Source organism: Emydura macquarii, unplaced genomic scaffold (genome assembly GCF_026122565.2).
Source record: "Emydura macquarii macquarii isolate MOO-44397 ecotype Brisbane River unplaced genomic scaffold, CSIRO-AGI_Emac_v2 contig_2372, whole genome shotgun sequence".
Lineage (NCBI taxonomy): Eukaryota > Metazoa > Chordata > Testudines > Chelidae > Emydura > Emydura macquarii.
Window position 1 is genome coordinate 2,574,703 of NW_027132509.1, and position 8,013 is coordinate 2,582,715.

Below are 8,013 nucleotides of genomic sequence, written 5' to 3' on the forward strand. Positions count from 1 at the left end.
ACCCGTTCCTGGTTTCTGAGCTTCTGGCATGCAGACTGGAACACTCTTTCATTAAGATGCATACACATTATCACTCATGGAAAAGAGTATGGATGTACAGTATATCACAGTCTATTCCTAGTGAGCAAATCAGGAGGGTTGTACAGTTGCAGCAGCTCTAGGAGTCGCTCAGAGATCTCCCAGTCCTTGTGTGGCTAGCCAGCAAGCATATGACACCATGCTTCAGATAGCAGTGTAGTGTAATAGTAGTGGGAGAGGAGTCCATGCCCTTTGGTGCATTTGGTACTTTTATTTCAGTGAAAAGAAATCTCTCTGCTTGCATTATGTAAAAAGTCCTTGCAGAATTCAGCTCCTCTAGGAAAAGTAAGCATTTTTCCCAGGCCAGTGTGACCAGCCATGTTCTGCAGAATCTGAGCTGTTATTCTTATAGTTGCAAAGAAAACCTTAAAACAAGAACTGATTAGTACAGCTGGTGCTGTAGCAGCTATGCAGTGAGGGACAGCATCTGCTACCCTGCTGGGCCTACAGGAAGAACTTCATTTACTCTGCTGCTGTTTAGAAGCAGACTCAGTGGAGGAGCAGCCTCTAAGTTCCTGGGCTCATGAACAGGAAGAACGAAGATCCAGCAGTAGCCCTGAATCCCCTTTTTCTGGAACAGACCTCTTCCTTCCTTATCCCCTGGGGGTTCAGGCCTATACACCTTTCCTATTTTGCTGTCCTGAACTGCTTCCTACCCCAAGGAAGTGGGACACAATATACGTGGCTCCTTATTCTTTTCCAAGGAGGCGAACAAAGCTCCAGTGGGTGGGGGAAGAATAAGGTCCCAGCTTCTCCATGAGTAATCTGACCATACAACAGTCAGGAGGAGAGAAGTCTCTGCCATCAGGAAAAGACTAGAAGCCTAATTAGAGAAATGTGCTCAGGCAGCTGTGAGGAGCCGAGATGGCTAGTGTAGTTTTGAAAAGTCTCTGCTGAGTGACAGTAGATTTGGGAACTGAATTATGTGGGGGAATTAGGGAAGATACTATATTAATTGGGGGCAAGAGATGGAGAGAGCAAAGAGTGATGAATTAAGTGGAATGATGCTTAGTGGACAGAGGGCTGAATGGGGATAAGTTAAATTTAGGATGTTGATGACTGAGTAGGAGATGAGTATTAAGTAAATTATTGCATGGACTGTGCAAGACAGAAGCTGGTGTGAAGTGTTTGTGAGAGTAAAAAGAGAGAGTTTGGGGTGAAGTGTCCGAGGAAGTGAGTGTAGTTGTGTGTGCTGTTGTTTGACAATGCTCGTCGCTCTGTTTTATTTAACATGAGTATTCTGCTTTGTCTTCTTGAAGTTACTCTTTTATAAACAATATTGAAAAATTCACAGGATTTTTTGTAGGGATGTTTGCATGCTAAGAATAACTTGTTTCTTAAATGAACTATAATGCTGTTGTGAAAAAAATATGAAATGTTGGAACATATTTTTACTTCCTCTATGTATCACCTCTAAAAGTCTAGCTTATTAATTACAAATTCCTGCTATGTGTATAAATTGGTAGTAATAATGTAGATTAATTTGAGCAAGGTGTGCATCTGGAATAATTTTGATGATACAGTGGGAAGCACAAATTGTGGATTTTTCATGGGTTTTTGTAATCTCCAGAACGAACACTATTTGAGAATAGCAAGCAGTGTGAAGCAAGCAAGCAAGTAGAAGTATAACACATTAAATCAGCCATATCTAACATACATGCCTATTCAGATTTAATCATTTTACATAGTAAGTCACTTTGTATGATTGGTGTTCATTCGCACGTGCAATTGTCTTTGTATCCCCTAAACATTTTTAATCAGAGATGGTTTACCAGCCAACTTTATGCCCTACTTATATTTTGAGTTCTTTCGTAGTGAGTCCTCCAAAGTACATGATACGTAAGTTAATGTAACTTCATAAAAAGCCAGAGCTATTAAATTCTTTGTTCAGATGCCATAGCCCATCCTATAAAATGAGTTAAAGGGTAAGCTTATGCAAATAGGCACCATAGCTAATCCAACGGTACAGTGATCCCATGATCAGAAATCAACATCCAGTACCGAGGGCTCAATTTTGGGATATTTAGGAATGTATTCCACCATCATTGTGGGGTTTGACACAAATCTCCCATCACTCCATCACTCCAATTTGCAATCATAACTCCCATCACCAGAGTGAATCCTCTTCGTGTTGTCTGAGGTGGGGGGAATAGACCTTCGGGTATTTCATTTTTATAAAGTGATGAGAGGTATATGTGGATTTTTAATCTGTTTTTTCTCTTTGAAAATGAACATTTATGTGTTTAGTTTTAACATAATAGTATTGCAAGACTAGAAAGTTCTCTATTTTTCACCTTTCCTGTTTTTGTTTTCCTCTGCACAGCATATCTAATGTTCCAACTAGCTTGCTGACAAATCATTTTGAGGAACCTCCAGTATTTCGCTAGTCACAGATGACAAGAATCAGAATTACAACAGCACTTTTTTCTTCAGTCCAGAACTATACTGCCTTCTTTCACTGCAAGAGAATTTAAAAATTGTGAAACAGTCAGCACCACAGTTTGGGAAGCATAATTGGAATGACACAATTTAACCGTCTTATTTAAATTTAGTTGTACAATTGCCAAATTTAAATGACCAGTGAAGAAATATTTGTGGCTTGCAAGCTATTATTTATCTTCTCTAGCTACCTTGTCTCATTTGGGTGTCATACATGAGTATTTTCTATCAAGGCAGTATGTCCTTTATTAAAGAAAGGACTTGCTGAGAAACTGCAATAATCTGCTCTTTTTAAGAAATGTTTCTACTTTTAAAAACAAAATGTGAATTTTAGTTAAGCTGCTTTACATCAAGCCATTTGTATTTGCTAAAACCAGCAGTCAGAATGACTTTCTTACTACTGTAAACCTAGTGCTGAGATTTTATAAAAGCTTTTTAACCCTCTGACTTCTTTGCATTGGAGGTAAAATGATCTTTTGCTATAGAAAATGTAGAGATTTGTTACAGCAAGTTCAGCATTCACATTGCTTGGCATGTAACTAATGTAGAGAGCAAAGAGGGATGAGTCAAATATTTCATTTTGGTAATTAGCTGTTTGTGTGGCCTGGTGGCTAATCTACCTGAGAACTAAAATCATGACATTGACATTGGAAAATTAATTTATCTCACCAAGGCGTGTGAATGTAGAGCCTCTTTCAAGCTTATGGGAGCTAAATGCAACAGCCAAGGTGAAGACTTGTGATCCATATTCTGTTTTCATCTTGTGAAATCAATGGAAGTTGGATTGGGTGAGGTCTTCTGGATTAGTGTCTCTGTGAATGCTGGGCTTCTATCTTCAACGCTAATTACCTAACTAGTGCTGACAACATTTGCTTCTGTTATTGCAGTAAGGACAAGTTGCTAACGGTTACATAGTGATTTCTTATGGAACACAGTGACTTTTTTGGGTATATGTAAAATACACATTTTTGTGTATATATTTTTGGTTAGTGTAATTAAAAGATACTGTAGTGCCAATGAATCTTTACAGCAAGCTTTTGTACTTATCTCAGCAGTGAATGATTTGTTCTCTCACTTCATGAAAAGGCACTTGGATGCCTTTGGTGTCACTTCTCCCATTCTGAATATTCAATATTTAATACAGTAACAAAAAAATTGAAGTGAAACTTTAAATTAGAACAAGTTTTGCCAGAGATATGTAGGATGGACCAGTCTCTTGGCTGCTGGCACAATGAGTGAAAAAGCCAAGCCCTTCAGTTAAATCCTGTATTAAAGATGTTTCCCAAGAGATTTCAGACCTGTAAAATTGGTATTCAGATCATGTAACCTATGTTATTGGACAAAATACCAAAGAATGAGAGAGGTAACGGTATTCAAGAATCTACAACAACATTGAATGTATACAGTGTGCTGAAGTGAATACATTTAGGCAAACCAAATAAATTTAATGAAAATTTTCTAGAGGGTGTTTGATGTGACTTATCACTTTTAGAGTAAGGGAGGATGCTGTTGGGAATTCAACTTGCTTTTTGCTTATATATTAATTGTTCATTACTCTGAAAGGAAATTACTGTTGAAAGCAGATTAAGCAGTTATAATTAGTTACTTAAAATAGATACGTTATTTTTGAATTTGAATATTTTAAATCCATTAACAATTCCAAGGAAATTAGCCTTTTTTAAAACACTTTTGTCCGATAGTCTGAGATAAGCAATTATTTCAGGGAAAAAAATTCCTGACTGGGATCTTAGACTTAGGGGGGATCTCCATCATTTGAACCACCTAAAATGTGAATTATATTCTGAAAAGTGACAGTTTTAAAAGTTGCACATTAATCATCTTGTATGTATGCTTTCTGTATGTATTCAGTCATTTCTGCTTACTGCTGTGACAGAAGTTTCTGCTTTTAAATCCTGTTGGCTCTGCTGAAATAGCAAGCTGGATTCCATCCCATCTTGTAACTTGGAATCTAGTAAACAGTTCTGTTGGTGAGACACAACAGAACAAATCTTTGGAGGTAGTGGGACATAATTTGACCAGCAGAATCTTTAATCATGTAGAAGAAGAGGGGAACCCTAGCTTGATTTTTCAAATCCAGTTTTCAGAGTTATCCGCTAGAGGTAAAAATATCCTTTCTTGTAAACCAAGGACGTTGATTAGCAGGGGAGTGCATTGGAATGAAAATGTGACTGCTTTGGAAGGGGCGCATTCTCTCACCCTGCAACCGGCTCTCCCCCTGCAGCCAAAGGAGCTGCCTCTCCCCCTGGAACCGGAGGAGCTTGCTCTCCCTGCCCTGGTGCTGGAGGAGTTCGTTTTCCCCCACTCCATGGCCCCAGCGCCAGCTCTCCCCCTCTTAGTCCCTGGCTGGAGGAGCTGTCAGCTTCCATCCTGGCTCCGTGGCTGGAGCAGTTCTATGCCACTGACAATTATTGGGGTGGCCTGTGCCCTTGCTTGCCCCCTCTTGTGCACACCCCTGTTGATCAGAAAGTAACTGAGGCAATAAACATGCAACCCCATAATGTCAGAGTAAAACAGCCATTTAAATCTAGGCAGGAAGAGAGCACTAGAAAATGTGCTATGGGGAACAAAGTGCTCTGGCAAGAGCATGCATTGTATTACTGTATAACTGACTCCCCTGGTATTTGGTTTTCCTTTCAGAACTCTCGATTATTAGCTACTTAGGCTGTAAGCTTCTGGGGATATTTTTCTAGGGAGTGTGTAGTGTGCCTAGCACAATAGGGCCCGTGTTCCTGACTGGGACCTTTAGGTGCTGTTGAACTAGAAAATCTCCTTCATAACAACAGTAATTAACATATAATCATTTAAAATAGTTTATATAAATATGATAAAACATTTTCTTAAGACAATATATTTGGTGCACCCTATGCTATGGGCCTAATCCTGCTACCATTTACATCAAAGGCAAAACTCCAGCTGATTTAAGTGGAGATAGGGTTGGGCTCCATATACTTATTTTTCTCTAAGTACCAATCAGTTTGTTTTCCCACTATTAGTGTTCCAAAAAATTGTACACGGTGGCATTAAATTCATCTTCACCTTCAAATATTGATTTTTTTTCTCTCATGCCCCCAATGCAGTGTTACTACACCACCTCACTGCTTCATTATATCTACATAGTGGGCACACACACCTGTCATCTCATAATCCCTTCCTAATATCCTCCAGTTCTGTATATTACGTCACTTGTCCTATAAGTGTGAACTCAATTCCTATTCTCTCATTTCCTCAAGTCCATTATCAGCTTTGAACTGAGCTACCCATGTAGTAATTCTAAGGTTGTCTTTGTAACCTGAAGGTGTCAATTGTTTAACTTAATAACCTATTTCAGTGATGTTCCCCTAATTCTGTATCTGTTGTTTTCTGATGAAAGCCCAATTTGCATCTGACAGAGGATACGGAAATCACACACACTTCTAAGTTGACCATCACCAAAGTATCAGGGCACGATTACTTAAATTTAGAAATAATTTAGCAACAACAAAAAAGGGCACAAAAGCATGTAATATTGAAACTTTGATATTAGAATACTTGATAGTTATCCTTAAGCCTTTTTAATTCATTACTTACTTTCACTGGTCTCTGTTTTCCTAGCATTTAGTTCATTTAAGGCCCTTTTCTATGGCTGTACTGTGTCTGAATTTTACTAAGTAAGGTATGATATAGCTGTTCTAAATTATGGATATTTTCTGTCCCCCTGCCTCCAGGCTTGGTGTACAGCATTTGATGGTGTCAAACAAAAATTTTGAGGAAAAGGCTTTGTAACTAGTTGGACTTTAATTTCTTGACATTTCTCTGGGGTCATATGAAACCTATTGGTCTCTGTACAGCTTTCAGCTATCTCATCTGACCTGTATGAACTTGCCTGCTGCAATTTTCCTTAGAAATAACCTTAATGCTGGTAACAGACTTGGATGTATGTGGTCTGGTTTTGGTGACTTATTGACTTTTGAGGCTTTTCTAGCCTCAAGATGGTATTAATGAATCTTTTTGCTAGTTTCACTTGGAAAACAGGAGCTGTAAAGTTTCCCTCATTGATTTTTTCCCCTGACTGTGTATCCATGTTTTATTTTCTTAAAATTAATCATGAATGCTGGGTGTGCTGGCAAAGGGAGATTTGAAATAGAGGGTGGATTAAAGATTATTGAGGCCCATATTTAAAAATACAAAAGGTGGCACAGATTTTTGGAAAGGGATAAAGCAGGAAAAATTACTTAAATTTAAATTATTATAGCCATCGAGATTGAATCCTAATATTGAAGTGATGATATAATTGTATACTTTTTCAAAGATGTTGAAAAATGAAGCAAAAAGGTAAAAATCATTAATTTTACTGCATGTATTTTTTAAATCCCCAATTTTTACTCTGAAAATCCCAATGGAAAAGGATACAAGGGATACTAAGATGATTCATCCTCTCTCTTTTCCAGTTTCCAGATAATGCACACTACTTCTGTTATTACTGTATTTGCTGAACAGCTCTGCTCTGTATTCAGATATATTTCTTTAAATAACACCACTTTTTAAATAATTTTGTGGAAAATAGTCAATTTCAGTCAATTTCTTTTAATGAAAAGTACTTAACATTCCTTTAGTCTGCTGTTTTGTATTCACCATTTCCTACTATTGTAAATGTTATGTTACCTGCATAAAGGTCCCATTTGTGTGATACTCTAATCACTCGCTCCCACCTGTTCACAGCATAGAGAATCCACTGTCAGAGCAAATAGTGGAGGTGATTGACATTATGACTTAGAGTTTAGTTGCATGGACACTAATCCAACAGAGAATTACTACTGAGTCTCACATAGTACTGAACATTTACTCTTCTTTCTTCCTATTCTTTCTTGAGCTTGATCCTAAAATTTCTTCTGATCTTGTGTGTTGATCAACAGATTAGCAGAGAGCTGGATTTCTTACTCTCAAGTAGTTTCCTTCCTTAAAAACTCCATCCATTATTATTGCATGACATGTCAAAATAATTTAAATATACTATGATCAATCTTCTATTTCTTTTGGGCTTCCCTTATCTACAAAAACACTTCCTGATTAACCCCCTCACCGCCCATCATAATACACACATATTCAGCTTTCTAGGGATGGATGATCTTTTTTTTCTTAACCATTATCTGTGATCTTCACTCAGTTTTTCTGCTATTGCAAATAGCATTTGATAGATTTCTTCAGATGTTGTACTTTTCCTCGTATCACCTGATTTCTTTGTCTTATTTATATAAATATCAGTTGAATGAAACATTCCAGTCTGTGTAGCAGTAGGTTCTCAATTACAGGGATTTACAGTGCTAAAATCTTGGCCAAAACACTCCAGCAGGCTCCTTGCTGTGCTAAACGATGTTAGAATTCTTAGTCCAGACTTTCCAACAAGTTGCGCGCAATTATGCGTGCAAATCATGCAATAGTCACACTGGCACACTCGGTCATGGTAACGTGTGCGTGCAAATGTGACAAAACTGCATA

General features: G+C 37.9%; 1 protein-coding gene across 2 annotated transcripts in view; it reads left to right on the forward strand.

The window, feature by feature from the left end:
- The window catches only part of SEC23IP (SEC23 interacting protein), a 41,685-nt gene extending 34,121 nt beyond the window's left edge, over nucleotides 1-7,564 (forward strand). Inside the window, exon 20 of one of the 2 annotated variants that reach the window (XM_067561330.1) lies at nucleotides 2,402-7,563. The gene's annotated coding sequence lies outside the window, so the exon portion shown is untranslated. Of the gene's footprint in view, nucleotides 1-2,401 lie in introns of both variants that reach the window. The other variant, XM_067561333.1, reaches the window with a different exon arrangement.
- The last annotated feature ends 449 nt before the right edge of the window (nucleotides 7,565-8,013 follow it).